Raw genomic sequence first — 20246 nt, 5'->3', positions numbered from 1 at the left:
AGCACTAGTTAAAAAGTTAATTATATATTTATTTTGAGTTTACTTAATGTTTGTTTTTCACAACCAAGTTGTATGTTTTTTGAGAACGATGGTCATGTTTATTTTGTTTTATTTACCAAATGTCTAGCAAAGTCCTTTTGGTTTAGTAGGCCCCAAATTAATAAAATATGAACAGATAAATAAGTGAAAGGAGGCATATTACCTAAATATGCTAAAAGATAACACAATTAATGCTGTGGTAGAGACACAGAGAAAGATTTACAAGAATATAGAGAGTGAGAAATCACATCTAATTGGAAAGTTGGAAAGGACTTTATGAATTGGGTGGTAATTCAGATTTTAAAACAAGCAATATTTGAACTATGAAATATACTTAAGTTGAAAGAACAGGAACTCTGCATTCCAGTAAAACTCTAAATTTAAGTAAATTTGTAAATTTAGACAAATCACTTAAACGAGCCTGTTGCAGTTTTATTAATTAAATAGAGGCTGTGATGATTAAAGTAAATATTATAACATTTGGAAATACTTATTCAGTTTCTAGAATAAAATAGATAGTGAATACATGATAGCTATTATCCTTATGTAGATGAGATAGGGCTTTCTAGACCAACCAGACAGAATGAAACAAGGAATGAGGTGGAAAAGTGAAGGCTATAGATTGGGAGCTGAGGATTCGGATTTGACTGGAACTAGAGTTTCCTGAAAAAAAAAGAAGTATGGTTTCGAAAAATAGTATTCAGACTTTCCCCCTGAGGTTAGGGGGGAGTTGTGAAAGGGTTCTTGCTGAGAGGGTGAAAGTATCAGAGTTAGGTTTCAGAAGTGTTGATCTGGTCCCTGAGTTGGGGAGAGCCGAGATAAAGGAGAAACTACTTGGAGTTGCTATGCCAATAGTGGAGTAAATAGTCTACCTATGGCATCAATTGGTTCAAATTTAGAGGAAAGAGAGAGAGGGATTTAGTTTGCTGGAATGCTATTTACTTTTAAAAATTAAATGTACCTGAGAATTCACAGACCTAGAGGCAAGTGGGACCTTCCTCTAGAGCTAAATCATACTGGAGCATCAGTTGAAATATGTTAAAAACCTAAGAATTTCTTTTGATGTCTCTATTTTGTGAAATATGTGCAAAAATGATTTTCATATGAGACAACTTACAGTGATATTCAGATATTTACATATTTTTAGATAAATAAGAAGGGCATATGTACTTTTGAAAGCAGGAATTGGGATGAAAGGAGAATCATACATCCATCATAATCCTACCTTCTTTCATAACCCTTCCTTCCTCTCCCAGACAGATTTATATCTATATTTTTGTATATCTGTAGTTCAGTATCTGTAACCGTATCTATATTTTTATAGACTTCTACAATTACTACTGTAGTTTAGTTACTATTACCTATAGCACAAATGCGGACAGTGCTTTTGGAAAGCAATTTGTCTATATATAGCCAGAGTCTTAAAAATCTGTTACATATTCTCTAAGACAAAATCCATGGCTGAATACCATTAGATCCCAATCTTGGCACCACATTCATCACAGATACCCACATAAAAATGAATAAGTATCTATTGAATAAACAAACAAATAAATCAATTAGTAAATAAAACTTTGATTCTTTAATGCCAATTCTAAGATTTTATTGTGAATAAGTAATTCAAAATATGGGGAAGAAAACTTTAGAATTTGAAAATTTTAGAATTTTAAGGGATTTTAACATTAGTTTATAAGAATCATACCTTGATAAAACCATAGAAACATTACCAAAAATTAATGGTTAGGTAAATCATGGCATGTCAACCCAGTTGAAAACACTATAATATTTAACAAGCAATAGCTAAAAGAATATACAATAACTTGTTAAAATGTTAAGTAGAAAAGCTGTATACAGGATTTTATATGCAGAGTGAGTATAAATAAAACATACTAATAAAAAATTAAGTGGTAGAAAAATATGGAAAGTAACATCTCATGTTAACAGTGTTTTTTTGTTGGTCTTCTAGGGGTCTTTTTGGAGGGGGATAAGTCTAAGTACAAGAAATTGTTAGCTCTTGTATTTCCAATTTTCCAAAACTTCAACAAAAATCAGAGATTTCTTTATTATATAAAAAATATACCTTATTTTAGAATCCAACATAATCAGCAAAACCAACAAATTTCTCAAATATAAATCACCACCAAGAAATAGTTTGGGGTACCTATCAGTATTAGTATTGGGGTACCTATCAGTATTCTAATTTCCACAAGATGTTAGCATCAAAGTTTTAGGGTGTGGTATGAGAGGAGCTATCCTAGGAGAACAACACTGGAAAGTGCTGGGTTGAATTAAGCTTGAAAGCATTCTTTAGTACAGTACTTTTTAGAGCATTCAATATACTCGTGTATATTTTGCAAACATATTTGATTATAACCACTCCAAATCTTTCTTACCCTAACCAACTTTCTCGTATGAAATCATTGGAATGCAAACCAATTTTTGAGTTCTTACTACATTGTATATCAGGTATAATGGTAAGAACATTTACATGCATAATCACATTTAATATTTGCAACAATTCTGCTAGTCAGGCACCGTTATCATCCCCATAATATAGATGAGAAAACGAAGGTTATGAATTTCCTTAAATCCACATAGCAAGTAGAGGAGACAGATTTTGAATCCAGATCCTTTGTTTTTGCACAGTACCAGATCCTGCTTCCCATATTACAGAAAAATTATCTTGCTATATTCAAGACACACTAATACAAGTATCCTAAAAGAAAATTACATACTCATGATAAAGATTCCAAGACTACTTTTTCCCTTTTTTATGGGTGGGCCCATATTGCTGCAATCCTTAAAAGAACAAAATTCTTATAACTTTTACAAGCAATAGAGCCAGGTCATATTTTTAATCTTCAAAATAAATGTTTAAGCCAAAGAGTATTTCTGACATTTTACTTTATTATCTGTGTTTCAGATGGAAAGGGATTTGAGTACTCTTTGGAGATAATTTGATTTGTGCTTTGGATAGCAAATGCAGTATCAATCATTTAAACATTTTCCTCTCTTTTCTAGATACTTGTTGCCAGGATGGAATGAATAAACAAAAGTACAATTTGAATTTAACAGCTTTTATACCACAGTGAAAGACATATGGTCTTATGTGGGAGAAAAACAGACATAGTTTTACCTTTTCAAAGCAGCTAAGGGAACCCTGCCAACTCTAAACATTTGTCATTTCTATGACATTTCACGTATGGGTGTGTATGTTCTTAATTGTAACCTGTTGTAGTTTAGCATAGTATCATGGCAAAATTTTTTAAAAATCTTCCATTTAAATGAGAATTCATTTTAACTTCCATAAATAGTTTGTATTCAAAATATGCATGGCTACAAAGAAAAAGCCAGAGTTTGAGCCTTTGGACTCTTAATGAAAAGAATTCATTCTGGAACCTCATCTTTCCAGAGTTAAATAGAATATAAATATAAGCTCAAAATATTAAAGAATGATGCCTAATGAGAATTTGGATATTTGTTTAAATGAATAAATGTTAGTAGCAAATTGTTCAAAGGTTTAGATTCTATTAGGTACATGTAAGCAGTTTTATTTTAAAATTGGTATTTATGATATGCTAGAAATTACGTATTTTACAACTACTTAAATTTATAATAAAAATTTTATGTGTTAGCTCTAAATACGGAAATAGGTACATAGTTTTACAAAATTATTTTTAGGGGTAAAAACAGCACAAGTTTTGAAGATCATGGATGCTAATTCCTCATTTTTTAATGCAGTCAGAAAACGAAAATTAGTTTTGGTGTATAGCCATCATTATGATTATGTATTAAAAATAAAAATTACTCAGCATCTATAAATAAAAATTTTCAATTAAGATGTGACACAGATCTTTTGAAATCCCCAATAAATTTGGCTATTTTCAGTCATAGAACCTCAAGTATAGTAAGGCAACATCAGAAATGTAAAATGTAAAAGCAACTCAAAGTTTGGCAAAAAATAAAAATTGTGTATTCAACAGATTCAAGGTAATTGTTTTGGCTTTAGTCTCCTGAAAGCAGTAGAGCAATAAAATTATGCTGCATTTCAAGCTCCACATCAGTGATTTGGCACTATTTTCCTGTCAGCTTGATTCTCAAACTTATATATTAATGACAACCTAAAAATTGATGAATCATAGATAATGAAATAATTCTTTTCCCTGGAAAAAAAAAAAAAAAAAAAAGAGCCTCATAGTTCAAACAACAGGCATTTGGGGGTTTGTCAGTGACTCACTCTTTGTCATCGCCGCCGCCCAGAAGATTTCTGTTTTCCCATATCTAAAAGATGGACACATCCCAAGTACGAAAGACGGCAAACATGGGTTACACTGAGGTGAACCAACAGCACTTCTCCATATCTGTCTCAGACATAACAAGGGCATTTTAAGAACGTACTTAAAGAGGGAGAGGCAAATATATCTTCAAGTGTTAATAGTGGTTACATTAAGGGGGATAATCTTGAACAGATTCATTACAGAAAACGTTATTTTACTCTATATACTCTGAATATTTTACCATAAGTTATTCATATATTGTGTGACTAAAATAATATGAAAATATACCCTGGACTCAACATAGTGGGGGCTTATTTTCCATATTTTATTTAATTTCACTTTCTTTCTTCATTTGAATCAATGACAACATTACTGGCATTGCTGTGGTGATTTATGGTTTACAAAGTTTTTATTTATCTTTTCTCAGTTGATCTATACAACACTCTTTTAGGTGGGTGTTAATATTCCTACTTTACATGGTGAGAAAACAGGATGAGAGAGACATTGATTTTCTCAAGGATATATACCTAGCAAGCTATAAACCTGGTATGTTATCATCAAATTCAGGAATTTTCTCCCTAACAGAATGGAGTATCTACCCTCAAAGTGGAAAAAGCCAAACTTGTAAAAACAGAGAGTAGAATACTGGTTACCAAGGGCTGAGGGATGGAAGTATTGGGGAGATGTTTAAGTATACAAACTCACAACAAGTAGATAATGTCCTAGAGATTTAATGCACTGCATAGTGGTTACACTCAACAGTACTGTGTTATGAACTTGAAAATTGCTAAGACATAAGAGCTTAATTGTTGTTGCCACAAAAAAAGAAACGGTAATTATGTGATGTGATAGAGGTGTTAGCTAACATTAACAATTTTGGTAATCATGTTGCAACATATAAATATCAAACCAACATACTGGACACCTTAAAGTTACATAATGTTACATGTCAATTGTATCTCAATAATTTAAAGAAAAACATAAAAAGGAAACACAGAGCTATTGCCCAAGATCCCTGTTTCTTCCCAAGGTTATCCAATCTATTTTTCAGTCTCTGATACGCTGGTTCAATATTCAAGAGTGTCAATCATGTTAAGGCATCAGGATAAGAGTGTGAAAGGAACGCAAGATCTCATCTGTAATTAGATTTTAAGAACTAGAGCAATATTATAAGAATGACTTCAGCATTTGTTCAGTCTTTCAAATGGCACTTGGAATTTTGCTGTGAAGTCAGTAAGTTAGATTAAAACAAGCGAAGTCCTTAGGATATTAGTTTGCCTGGCATCATGTTTAAAAAACAACAGTATTCAGCAATGGTAAGAATTTCGTTTTAAGGTCAAAGCATTAAACTTTCCTACTGTTTTCAGTGATTTCACTACCTGAACTAGTCAATGAATTATTCATCGCTATAAGAAAATGGTCCTACCTCCTTGTTAGTATTTTAAAACAATGACAGATTCTAAAATGCTGGCTACAGCTGAGAATGTCGACTACATGCAGAACCCAGCCCTCCTCTCAATAACGGAGAAAGAAGCACATCATTCTGTCAGGGAAATATTTCTGATCCCCAATTCAAGCGGCATGTAAGAAACCACGGGGCATCTATTATTTTAGAGGTCAGGTAATAATAATCATCATTTCAGTTTTTGTGCTCCCTCTTTCAGAGCTCATTCCTGAATATGGTCCTTTTAAGTCAACCGATATTGCAATTTTTAAACTTGAAAGATGACTATGCATGTCAGAGAATGTTGCTGTGAGAAAGTGTGAATCAGGATCGGATGATGGTTCTAAAAATTCTGTGGCACCCATCATGTTAATTACTCTCCAGCAAGTAATTATGGTGTTGAAAGAAACTCGGCACCCCAGTAATGTGGCTTATGTTCCGTGTATAGACAGAATTCTGCACTGTAATAAGCTCTGTTCTGAGACAAAAAATCAGGGTAAATCTGATAAAGTTGGGAACGGCCCCGGGATAGGTGAAGTTTTACTTAGATGAAAACCAAACAGGTCTTCAATGAAATTGTATGCTGCTTTCCTAATAAAAATTATTAAAGCTTTAAAAAAAAATCTCTCTTTAAAACTGACAATGATAACTTAGAGTTTTTTCAGTGACAGGAGGAAGAAGAAATGGAAGGGAAAAAAAGGTAAAAATACCAAAGGGTCATTGTAAAATTCATCTTCAAAGAACTTAAAGATCATTACATCAGACATGACAAAATTTATATTTGTACTTCACCTTGAGAAAGTGAGTGTACCACTCAGCACTATAGTTTTTGTCCCTTGTGAAATGAAGACACCTCGAAGAGTTGGGGCATTGATTGTATAAAGGTATGTCTATACAATACCCGGCAGGCAAGAAGAAATCAATACACGTTTATAAACTTTCTTTTTTCTCCCTCTACTAAAACCAATTTCCATGGCCTGAAATCTCATATAATGAGCATTTATCCATGTTATCTTAAAGTACTCATTGGAAAACATAAGCCTCTCGAGGAAATTCCGGTCTCCCTTCTTTTCTCATGTTGGTTGTGCTGTATTTCTGTAGCTTCCAACATGTGATGATCATTCCTTTGCCTTTACTCAGAAACCTAGTCTAGGAGCTTTAGAAGGGAAAACTCAGATGTCTTCAGGCTAAAACAAAACAAACAAAATCACAAACAAATAGCCTGCATTGCAAGTCTTGAGAGCATCAGACTTATTGGGCCGAATACCTAATAAGGCCTTCTAACATTACTCGAGAGGACTTTTATCAACTTTTATCAACATATAAGCCTTTAGTACTTTCTCTACATTAAATCCTCCTTCAATAAATTGTATCGAAGTGGTATTTAATTTTCCTTTTTAGTTACCAAATATTATAAAAGTAGATATGATCCTGCAGATCAAGAATTAGGAAGTTTCAGGTCACAGGGTTGATACAGTGCTACTTTAAGAAAGAAACCTGTGATAACTTTGTTTTCCTTAATATCAAAATCATAATCATTGTTCTGTTAAAGGCAGATCTTGGTCCCTGGATCTAGACAGAATCAATTTCAAAATCTAAGTGTGCGACTTACTAGTTATGGAATGAATAGCAAAGTCTTTAACTTTCTGAGCCTTAGTGATTTTGTTCCTACACTGGAGATATTTAATGATCTCCATTCATCATACCTTGAGTTTTAAATCAAACAATCATGCAGATGGACATATTAGAAACAGGAATGTGGTAATTCTTCAATGAATGTTAGTTCACTTACAAAAATTTCACTATATCTTAATTTTAAATCCTCTTCCACCAAAAATTATTTTTAATAGTATGAGTTAGGGGGCTTAGAAGGATGTATCCAGTAGTCTGCAAGGCTTTGAATATGAAGATAAAAATTAAATAGAATTTCAAACCCCTTATAGTCATCTTTTCCTCCCTATGCCTTAAGTAATGTCATACACTGTTTTCACCATCCTGTCACAGACTTTAACCATCGTAGTGTATTGATCTGCCTCTCTGGGTAGGTAGGTTCCGACCGAGTCAATAAGACACTGACTGCATTTCTGGATACATATGTATAGAGGTAGGTATATAATTTGTTGAAGATTGTAAGGACAATAAAAGGTTTCAAAACGAAGCCTAAGGAAAAGATAGAAATGACTTTTATTTGACATTATAGAAATAATAACTCTGTTCAAAACTGAAAAATATCTGGGTCATCATATTGTCCAATCTCATTTTGGTTGAGGAAACCGGGGTCGTGAGAAGTAAAATGGTTCCCTTTGGTTATAGAAATTGTAAGTACAGCTACACCCAGTAGTCTGAGATTTTGAGTCCTTTCAATAATAGAAAGAAGAAGGCAGAGGGCAAAACTAAGGAGCCATTTATAATGATCCTCTTTGGGGAATTTAAGGATCATTAAAAGGGAAGCTAATGACTATCTGTTTTCTATCTTAAGGCTCTGTGGTTCTTAGGTCAGTGCTAAGGGCTTCCTAGTGAGCCCCTAAAACCTGCAGCATGAGGTGTAGTGAAACGATTCCCCGTATTGGAATTAGAAACGCCAGTGCTTGAATGTTCTATTTACTTTTCATGAGATGTTTAAAAACAGTCTCAAGTCGTCTCAGTTTTCTCACCTAAAATATGGAATAATACCAACATCATAGAGTTAGTTTATGAAATTAGAAGAAAATGCATGTTAAGTGCTTTATATAATGCCTACGACTCGTATGTTTTCAATAACTGGTTCTTTCCTCCCACAGCCAAATGCAAAACAGAGAAAGTGTGCCACATTTAGGAGCTTGAGATAAATGATGGAATAAACGATGAGAATTCCAGACAGTTTCCGTGTGATCTTGGAAAGAAGACAACACAATGAATCCATTCTACTCTCAATGTTTGTTCCAACATCAACATCCATCCAACTTAGAGGCTGTCGGCGGTGTTCCATCTTAGTGAAGCCTGAACCCTAAGACATGATCTGAGTTTTTTTTTTTTTTAATTATGGGAAGTAGCTATAGAGCAGTGGTTTTCAAATTTGGGGGGTATTTAAACCTCAATTAGGCCAGAGGCCACACCAGTATCTTTCTATTCATTCCTGCATATATGGACTTTTTATACAAACTGATACTTCTCTAAGTGGGTGGAGGGATTGAGGAAGGGAGAAGTAGCATGAGTGTGGTACAGGTGGCGAACAGTTGCTCATCTAAAACCTGTTGTTTATTGGGCACAGAGGTCTCCATTTGGGATATATATTATTTAATAGCCACTACAATGTTTAAGATTTTTATTATTTCCCCATTACCCAGAAAGGCTAAACAGCTTGCCTGATATCACAATCAAAATTAGTGAAACTTGGAATTTAAACCCAGATCTGACTCCCAAACCCACATTATTGTCACTTCTCTGCACATTATTAATGTAACCAAGACATGATCAATATTCAAAAATCTGAAAATGCATGAATGTTGTTCTGTACCTGCATGAGAGTTTATGCAAAAATATTTGCAGCAAGTATTATCTTCAGTTATTCCCTAACATAGAAATAGAAAATAATCACATGTATTATTATTTTTGGTGACCATTTTTTTTCTGCTCTACTATTTAATAATTGGTGGCTTAGTGTTAACTAGAAGCAAGGTTAATTGAAACAGATATTTAACTTTTAGGGGCACTTATTAGTATAGGGAAATGGAGAAAACTATGTAAGAAGAAATAATAGCAATTTTCAGATAATTCCAATAGTTTCGTAATATTCAGAAATATTTCCGAAAGGCCCATTAATTCTGACACTTACCATTTCTTTCAGGGAACCCTGATTGAATCTTGACTTATTTGCCCAGATGTTTATAACAAAAGGATCATTATGTTCCTTTCTTCTGCGTCACAATTTCCACATAATGGCTGTTTTGGTTTGAATGAATTGATAAGGTGGTTTCGCAAAAATATCACTAATATACTTGAAAGCACCTTTTCACGGCATCAGAACAATGCCTTCGCTTCAGTTGGTAATTGTCGTCGCCACCCCTCTGCACCCCACCTGCTTCAGCCTTCACTGTTATGATTCCTAATGGTAGTTTTCCTGAACACCGCCTGTGAACTTAAGTGAAGGAGAATTTATGTCAGGATGTTCTGCTAACATAATGTACGCCCAGGAGAGATGCAGTCTACAAGGTGGGAAAGGAGTGCTTGAAGTTAAATGAAGAGTAGGGCTGCTGACATTCTCAGAGCTTCATAAGCCAAGTTACAACTTCTTGAACTCACCTTATTAAGTTTACATGTCAATCTCCCTCTTTCTATATTTCATAGCAGTTCAGCCAGCTCCCGATGCAGATACTCAAGAAAGAATCCTGTAGATTCCAACTTAAACTGAGTAAGCCACCATCCAGGTTGTCGTTAGTGTGTGTGAATGAGATTTCAGAATTGCAGGGGATGAAATGGTGGTCTTAGAGTAATAGATATTTTTGGAGAAGCTTGAAAGTAGGGAGGCTTCAATGATGGGGGACTAGGAAAGAGAATTAGCATTGCATACCAATTTAATGAGGACAGAGTTATCTTTCATGTCCCCTAACCAAAAACACAAATAACAAATAAACCTAGACATATGCTTAAACATTTTAGGGACTTATACATATACATTTTAAATATATGTCTGGGTTTGAGACAAACTTTAAAAAAAGTATCCATTATAAAAATTTGACTTGAACAAATAGAAAAGTGATATGTTTATGGTTAGAGAGATGTCAATTCTTCCTAAGTAAATTTAAAATTTTAATGAGATCACAAAAAAATATATACATTGCTTTTATACCTAGAGAGTTTGAAGACAATTTTACTCTTGAAGACAAGAACAAATAGAAAAATCCCGAAAGAGAAGAGCAGTTTGAGAAATAGTCCTACCAAACTATAATGCCTCCATAACTAAAACGGTATAGTATTAGCTCAAGAATAGACATACAGACTAATCAAACAAAGGTAAAACTCTGAATTACATACAAGGGCATATGAAATCTCAACATATGACAAAGATGGCATCTCAGATTAGCAGAGAATAATGGACTTTTTAATACATGATACTGGAAAATTGGACAGCTGTTTGAAAAAAAGATAACATTTTGTGCAAAACATTACATACAAAACAAATTACAAATAGTTGAGAGAGCTAAATGTTTTTTAAAAGGCAATAAAGTTACTAGAAAAGAATAGATGGATTTCATTATAAAATGGAGGGGTGGTAAATTTCCCTATGATTCAAAATTGAGAAGCAGTAAAAGAAAATATTGGTGATTCAATTACATCATAAAGCATTTACAACTAAGAAAAGCATTGACAAAGTACCCCAAAATTAAAATATTGGGAAAATCTATACAAGACTCTATAACAGAAACAAAAGGTTGAAAATCTCTAACATATAAAGAATTCTTAAAACTTAAGAAGAAGAAAACTAAAAGAAAACTTGACAACACATATGAATAAAAAGTTTACAGAAAAAATAATTTAAGATGCCACTTAACTATATGAAATGACAGTTACACTTATGGATGAGTACAAACTTTAATACTCTTAATGTGTTTCAGAAAACATGATTTTCAATCAAAACAAGAATAAAGTTAATGAATATAAATTTAAATAACTAGAGCCAAAACTCTTTAACTTGAAATTTGAACTGGAATCATCATTATAAGCATCTGACATTAAATATATATATATTCTATGCAGTTATTAACAGAACTTCACAATATCTGGTGCAAAAACTGATAGATTTTAAAGAAGTAGAAGAATCATTATTATACCTGGAAACTTCAACACTTCTCTCTCAGGAATTGGTAGAATAAATAAGAAGAAAATCAATAAGGATATAAATAGCTGGAACTATCAACCAATTTGACCTGATTGATTTTTATGGGGCACTCCACCAAAAAAAAAAAAAAAAAAGAAAAAGCAGGATACACATTCTTCTCAAGTACACATGGAACATGCACCAAGCCAGATCATATCCTGAGTCATAAAAGAAGCCTTAACAAATTAAATATGTATATGTATTAAACAATTTGTTTATATTTTTTCTTGGATCATCACAAAATTAAACCAAGAATCAATAACGAAAGAGATCTAAAATCATTTCCAAATATTTGAGAATTAAACACATACTTCTAAGTAACCTAAAAAGAAATCACAAGAAAAAGTTTTAAAGTATTATCTAAATAAAATGAAAGCACAGCATATCGAAATTTGTGAGAAACAGCTAAAGCAGGGCTTAGAGGGAAAATTATAGCATTAGTTTACATTAGAAAAGAAGAAAGATTTAAAACCAGTAGTCTAAGCTTCAACCTTTAGAAACTAGAGAAAAATGAGCTAATTAAACGTAAAGGAAGCAGAAGTATAAAAAAGTTAATGAAAATAAAAACAGAAAATCAATAGAGAATATCAATTAAGCCAAAAACTTTGTAAAGCTTTCTGGAAAGATCAATAAAATTGATAAATCTTTAGCATGGCTGTCCAAAGAAAAAAAAAGAGAAGTAATAAATTACCAATGTAGAAATGAAAGAGGGGACATTTCTATTGATCCCAAAGCCATTAAAAGAATAAGAAAAGAATACTAAAAAAAAAATTATGCCCATAAATTTCAAACTGAGATCACATGTACCAATATTTTTGAAAAATACAAACTACTTATTCCCACTCATGAAGAAATAAATAACTTAAATAGCTCTATATTTATTAAAACTTAAATTTTTGTTAGAAGTATTTCAGAAGGAGGGAAAAAGCTAGCAGATTCAGAATGTTTCACTGGTGAATTATAACCAACATATAAGGAACAAATAATAAGATTTCTACAAAACCTCTTTTATAAAATCAAAAAAGAAGGAACAGTTCTCTAATTATTACATGAGTTCAGCATTAACTTAAAACTAAAACCAGATAATGACATTGCAATAAAACTAGTTCAATATCTCTCATCAAAATTGACTAAAAAATTCTTGACAAAATGTCAGGAAATCAAATCCAACAGTATATAAAAAAAGATAATGATCACAGCAAAGTAGGGTTCATCCCAGAAATACAAGGCTGGTTCAACATTCAAAAACCAATTATTGAGATGTATTAGGAGGCTAAATAATAAAATGATACGATCATTTTAATAGTTACAGAAATAAGACTATTCACCAAATTTAACATCCATTCATGATAAATACTCTCAGCAAATCAAAAAGAAGATAATATCCCTAACCTGCTAAAGATCATGCACACAAAAAATCTACCTCTTAGTTTGTACTTGGTGATGATCATACATAATGATCTTTACCCTAAAGATCAGAAGTAAGGTCAGGATGTCTTCTCACACCATTTCATATCAAATGAGAAGATCTAGTGCGACAATGAAAGAAAAAGAAATAGTATAAAGGAAGAAATAACACCTTTTGTGCTTAGAGACAGCTGGAATGCCTATGTAGAAAATCTCAAAGAATCTACAAATATTCCTGGAACTAATAAGTGAGATTAACATGAGTGGGGTATGGAATATGAGGTAACTACATAAAAATCAATTGTTCTGTACATCAGCAATATGCAGTTGGAACTTGAAGTTGGAAAAGAATAATATTATTCACAATAGCACCAAAATAATATTTAAATATAAATATGTCAAAACATATGCAGAATCTTTAGGTTAAAAACTTCACAAAACTAATTTTAAAAAATCAAAAATCTAAATAAATGGAGAGATATGTTATGGTCGTAAATTGAACACTCAATATTGTTAGGATGCCAATTCTCTCTAATTTGATTTGTAGATTCAACAAAAATCTCAATCAAAATTGTAACAAACATTTTGTAGATAATTACAAGTTGATCTAAAGGTTACATGGTAAGGCAAAGGATGTAGACTAGTTAAAGCCATTCTGAAAAAAGAAAAAGTAAGATTGGCGAATTCAAATTGCTTGGCTTCAAGATTTGTTATCAAGTACAGAAATCAAGACAGTGTCATGTGGTTGGGAAGATAGACACACTGATGAGCAGGACAGAAGGGACAGCCAAAAAATGTACCCACAAAAATATTATCGACTGATTTTTTTGGTACAGGATCAAAGACAATTTAATAGAGAAAGGACAACCTAAAAAAAAAAATAGTGCTGATATACTTAGATGTCTATATGCAAAAAAATAAAACAAAACAAAACAAAAAGACAAGAAAATCCTTTATACTTACCTTATATCTCATCCAAAGATGAATTAACAGTGGATTATAGACTTGAATATAAAACATGAAGTTATAAAACTTACAGAAGAAAAAGGGGAAAATTTGTATGACTTTGGGTTTGGCAATGAATTTTTAGACACAACATCAAAGACATGAGTGATAAAAGAAAAAATGATAAATTATAATTTTTCAAAATGAAAGACTTTGGCTCTTCAAATGATACTCTCAAGAGAATATAAAGACGATATACAGACTGGGATAATATATTTTCAAGTCACACATCTTATAAATAACTTGTATCAAAACTACATTAAAAAGTCCTATAACTCAATACCAGGAAAATGAATTACCCAATTAGAAAAATGGGCTGAATATCCGAACAGACACTTCATCATCATGTGAGCCAAAAAGAACAGGAAAGCCATTATAAAAAGGTCCAACTATTCCAGGATATTGACTTTGATCTCTTGAGCCAGAATGTCATGTTATATCTCCCCAAAAGAAGACTTAGTCTAAAATTAACCCTGGTTTTATTTGAATATGAAGCTTTGTTGCACTGGATCTCTCTGTAGTTTTAATAGTTTTGATTTTGTTTAACTCAGCTGGAGTTGAGTTTTTTGTTTGGTTTGGGTTTTTAGGCTAATATAACCATCTAATAAAAAATCAGTTGTTGGATAGAGTATGCCGTGAAAATTTAATCTTCTTTGTATGCTTAGCTTTCAAGCTCCTGCCCCACACCCTAATCCTAACTCTGGCTATAATCCTTATCTTCTCCCAATTTCTTGTGCAGTATGTCTTCTTCCAGTAAACCCAAGCAGAATGATGATAATACACACACACAGAGTATTTAATGTGATATACTATTTTGTTGATCAGCCTTCATTAGTGAATATTTTTGTAGTTTATACTTGGTGCTACAAATGATACTGCATTTAATTCATTGTATCTTTTCATATATGTGTAGATGTATATTTTATTCAACAAAATATATGCTACATTTTGTTTTCCATGATATTTTGAAAACAACCCATGAACATACAGACTCCAGGGTTAAATATATTGCTAGAGACAGTGTTTGAATAACCCTGAATATTTTAACTAAATCGTATTTTCTTAACTATTAAGTTGCTTCATATTTACTCAATTGATTTTGCTTCAGTAAACTAAACATGTGATAGGTTCCTTCATGTGCCAAGCACTGTTCTAGATATTCTAAGTAACGCCATGTAGAAAAAGACACAAACCCTAGGATCAACTATCCTGGAATCCAAGAAGGGTGAACAAATTAATACACATATTATATCCAAAATATCTCTATAGAATTTATAATTCCATTAATACCTCGAGAAGTTCCTTTGAAGGTAATGTGGAGACTGTGCTAAGTTTGAGCGATGGTGGGACATCGAAATGGTGATTACTACATGCAGTCGATTAGCGAGAACGGCTAAAGATCTGCGTATTGCCAAGAGACATCCATTTGAGAAATGAAAGCCTTCTCAGCCAGTTAGAGAGAAGGTATATTCGGAGAAAACCCGAAGGTTGATGGCTGTGGTATAGTGGTCTGCAATTAAACTGACGGACCAAAAATGCAGAGAAGGAGAAATACCAGTGGTAAGAAGAGAATCCAGGGGCTATAAAATCATGGCAAGTAATGACTATCCATGTTGCCATCAACAGGTTCGCCTCTGAACCAAACCACCTGTGCCAGGTAATCACTTCAACAAGTAATCAAGCCTACTCCAGACAGGTGCCAGAATGCTGTTGGCTAACTGTCTGCTCTCTGCCTCTGGCACTTGACGTAGTGCCTCACAACGCGGCAAGCACAGACTAAGTGTTAGTTGTGTTTCCTCATCCTTTTCATCTCTCCACTTCTTCCCCTCCCTCCAGCTTCTCCTGGCTGTAGAACTCTGTGCCACCCTCACTTCGGGTTCCTCCATTTTGTTAGACTTCCATCTCCAAATTGCTGGGTTTGATTTCTACCCTTGGATTGGATCTGCCCACATCCATGATTTCAACGCCCGCCACAGGTTGACCTGAGGCATTTCCTCTGTCGGCCTTGCTGCTGGGACCTGAGAAGCGGGCATAACCCTGTCCCTGCCCAGGCCAGAGAGAGAGGCACCTAGAGCAATTGTGACCAAAGAAGAGAAGTTGGATGTGAATAAATAGGACTGGAAAATATCTTTAGTTTATTTTCTCAGCCTGCCTTTGATTCTTAAATATCTCTCCTTAGGTGACAGCATTTTACTTCCAACTTAATCCAATCATATTGAAGATCAGTTGTTATTTCTAAATATTAGTTAGGCACATATTAATTTCATATATTTAACATTCTAGTTACAGTAAATAAAGGGAAATGCTTAAAGAAAACCTTTATTCTGTAATGTTATTCATTCTCTCCCCATTTAGCCCTGAGCTAATGAGTTGGTCCATTCTGTAGATTTGCAAAGCAGTGATCAGACATATGGAATGTTTGAAATGGTTTACTGGTAATGTCAAGTAGAGTTTCCAACTCTAAATCACAGTTGCTCTAAAAGTTTCACGTAGGTGATAATTTTCTGCAAAGAGCGTTAAAAACTGCTTTATAATAGCAACTCCCACAAAACCTCTTCAGTTATATGGGTCTGTTAGCATTTTATTTTAAACACCATTTTGACAGGTGTATTATGTAGTTATTACATTTTCCATGCATAGAACATTCTTGACTTTCACTTCACTTGCAGTTTTCTATTAGAAAAGTTCAGAAAAATTGTCTTCTTGGCTGAATGAAAATGAAAGAAACGTCCATTTTATGACGACTTTTTGTATCATGGGCCTGAGGTAAAACAAACCCAGAACTCAATCAGCTTTTCTTTGATTTAGGCACACACAAGTTCATTCATTTATTCATGTGTATTATTATTATTATTATTATTATTATTTTATTATTATTATTACCACCACACATTTAGCCTTGTGCTAAACATTAGGGATCTAAATATAAAGACCTCATTCGTGACTGCACAAAGTTCATCTTACGTGGGAAGCGGTAATGCAGACAAGTAATGACCACAGAGCAGCTATAGGATATGCTAGAAATAGAAGTGGCATAAAGTTGGGTGCGGTTTCCTGTGTGAGCCAGGAAAAGCTTCACATAAAAGGTGTTTTTATTTTTTTTCTTCTCAGAAAGATTATAATTCACCAGGTCAACGTGGAGAAAAGCATTCGAGGTTGAGCATATGGCTTATGCAAAGGCAGAGAAGCAAGGAAGAACCTGGGGAGTTGGGTGCCTGGATAGCTCGGTGTGACTAAAGGAAAGAGAGCATATGATGAGCCAGAGGTTGGACCTGACGAGTGAGTGGTGTGCAGATTATCAGAGAAGGTGGGTGCCCTGCGAAGGAGTTTGGGCTTCAGGACTGCAGAAGGGGAAGAAACCAGGTAGCGATTTTATCATACTGGTGTCTCTCCGTGGTGTTCAAGGCTCTCTTTATCTCTCTCTCAGTTCTTCCCCTCTCTGTGATCTTTTAGGTCACACATATTCACCACCTCCCCCTTCCCAAGGCTTTCGCACTTACTCTTTCTTTTATTTTTTCCCCAGTCGTCCCTGGTCTTGCTCCCTCATTTTAATCAAATCTCTGCTCAAAGATAACTCCTTGGAGAGTTTTATCTAATTATTCTGTGTAAAATTAAAAAAAAAAATCTCATATCTATGTTATGCTTTTTTTTTTTACTTTCTTTCATTGTGCTAAGCAATCTTTTGAATTACATTAGATATTATTTATTTGTTTATTGTCTGTGTTCCTTATTCAAATGTAAGAGAGTATCCGGCAGAGATGGTATTTTCATTACCATAGCAGCAGCAACTAAAATAGCCACTGGCACTTATCTAATGCTCAGTGAATATTTGCTGTGAAACGAGTCCGTCAAAGAGGTGTATTTCTGTATGCACGTGCCCACATGTACGGTTACTATCACATCCACCAGAAACACAGACGCACTGTACAGTAATGGAGTGTGGAAGTTGGCGAAAGTTGACTCTGATCTCACATCATTCTAGTTTCAATTTTGAGAGCTTGGAGAACGGCTCTTCACCAACACTTAAGTAATAAAGTCTCAAGAAAGAACCTTCTGTGCCTCAGAAGCTCCTGGGATGGGAAGTGGCACCTTTTCACCCCCTATCTTCCTTCAAAGGGTGACAGCCCTAAAATAGGAAAAGGTTTGATAAGCAGGTGGTTTGCCAACTGATTTCTTTCCCTTAGGTACTTCGTCGAGGTTAGCATGAAGCTAACGAAGAAATTGCTATCGGAAGATCTTGCTCTGGCTACCCTAGAACAGCACGTCTGTTTGTATCTCCAGTCAATCTTATCTTAAATGGCTGCAGAAAAATCTTTTGCCCTAATAATGTGTCAGATTTACTCTGAGCATAGACTTCCTTAATCAAGTTGTCCATCACAGGAAGAAATGGTTGTTCAGAGCCTGGGAAGAAGGGAAAGGAGGATTACCTGATACACTTTCAGCACAAGTTGTACGGTCCCCATGAATTATAAATAGTCTCCTCTAGGACATCCCAGTCTTTAGTGGGTCGTCCCGGGCCTGAAGTTAGCAGTAGATGGAAGGTATGAAAAAGTTATGTCAGCTAACCATGACTGCCTCTGAAGGGTGGCAATATGAGTGATTTATATTTCCTTACACACTTCTGTGAATTCAAAAATTTCCAGGATAAATATATTCATTTTATACCCAGAAAAATCAAATAAAGCCCACCTCTGCTTTTTCCCCAGCAACAATTTAAGCATCTCATCCTGGTGCCTTCAGGATCCATTGATTTAAGTGGCTCTTCATGTGGGCCGAGGGACACCCAGAGTGACTTCTGCAACTGCTGGGCCCTGACTGCCTGGCTTTCTTTAGTAACAGAATCCCACAGTTTTACTCCACACACGGTTTTACCTAGCTCACATTTTCTTCTGATGTCCCCATGAAGTCACCGCTGAGAAGGGTCAGTTACCACCATGCAATGGAAAATCAATGAAATTCTAGCCATTCCTTTCCTCCTTCTTACCACCCTTACCGTAGAGAGGGGAAAAAGAAAGTCTGGTAACAAGGGGGTACTGGCTCCTACTGCTGATTCAAGGGGCCTTTCCATTGCATTTTGGTGCTCAAACAACATGGAAGGTCGAAGTGTTATCCCTGGTCCTTAGCGATGCCCTTGCTGACTCTGCTCAGTGATGGGTTTCCTGTCATCTCTCCAGTCTCTAATCCTCGAACTTCAGGGACAGACTGCTCTGCTTCTCTCTTTCTCAACCGGAGGCTTTGTTGATTTGTACATTACCTCCTTTTACCAGGGGTAAATTGCTGGAGATTGTGCTTCTGACTTTTAGCTTCTTAGAGAGCAGTTGTCAAGTGCAACAGCTTTCAAGTTGAGCAGTGACGTCTACTCCTAGCGCTGCTGCCTACTAGTTGTATGACCTTTCGATTAGTCCTTTTTTCTCACCTGGGAAATGGGGCGGGGTGGGTAACAATAATACCTAACAAATGGAATGGTTTTGAGGATTTGATGACACAGCACAAGTGAAGTCTTAGGATTGTGCCCGACACATATTAACAGCTGAGAGAATGTTAGTAATTAGGGCGTTGCTAGATATCTTCATCAGAGTCATTACCAGGGGACTCATTAGCTCTCCTAAAATAAATAACTACTTGGAGCTTCTCACCTTGAAGCACCTGCCATATTGCTGTTCTAGTGAGAATCGGCTCCATTGCAAACCAGCTGCTCTAGGATGATGATCCAGCCATGGAAGTGTCACCCCCTCCCCTCAACTTACAAGGTCCACCAAAGTGAATTCCATGTATGCCACGTGGTCTATATTTTAAGAAAGTCCACTTCAAACATTTCATCCAAGTAAGTCAAAAATTCCTCCAGCCCTTTTTCACATGATTCCGTAACAGAAAATCTCCTATTAATTTATGAAGTTACAGAATCTGCTGCCATGTGGTAACAGAAGAGGCCCGCAGACTCTCTTACCTGACTCAGATTCTGAAAATCAGTTTCTACATGTTTCCTGCTGGAATAAGCAAACAAAACTTGTGATGAAATATGCCCCAAGTTTTTTCTATTATTTGGAGCAAAGTATCCTTCTAGCAATTCCAAGGGAAGAATCAGCATTGAGGTGACTTTGTAAACACAGATTTATAGTGGAAATAAACTACTGTACAACAAACGGTAAATGCCGCTTTCTGGATCCCCTGAACTTGTTCTTACTGAAGAATGTTGAGTATAAAACTTCCATTTGAG

The 20246-nt window shown here is 34.6% G+C and overlaps 1 long non-coding RNA gene across 4 annotated transcripts in view; it reads left to right on the top strand.

Moving 5' to 3' along the window:
- LOC118601671 overlaps positions 1 to 14658 on the top strand; it is a 224105-nt gene extending 209447 nt beyond the window's left edge. For all 4 annotated transcript variants that reach the window (XR_004950497.1, XR_004950495.1, XR_004950496.1 and 1 more), the window contains one exon: positions 8541 to 14658. This is a non-coding gene — a long non-coding RNA (uncharacterized LOC118601671). The remainder of the gene's footprint in view (positions 1 to 8540) is intronic.
- Positions 14659 to 20246: the final 5588 nt, after the last annotated feature.

This window comes from Rousettus aegyptiacus, unplaced genomic scaffold (assembly GCF_014176215.1).
Source record: "Rousettus aegyptiacus isolate mRouAeg1 unplaced genomic scaffold, mRouAeg1.p scaffold_m13_p_4, whole genome shotgun sequence".
Classification (NCBI taxonomy): domain Eukaryota; kingdom Metazoa; phylum Chordata; class Mammalia; order Chiroptera; family Pteropodidae; genus Rousettus; species Rousettus aegyptiacus.
This window is presented reverse-complemented; position numbering and strand designations above follow the sequence as displayed.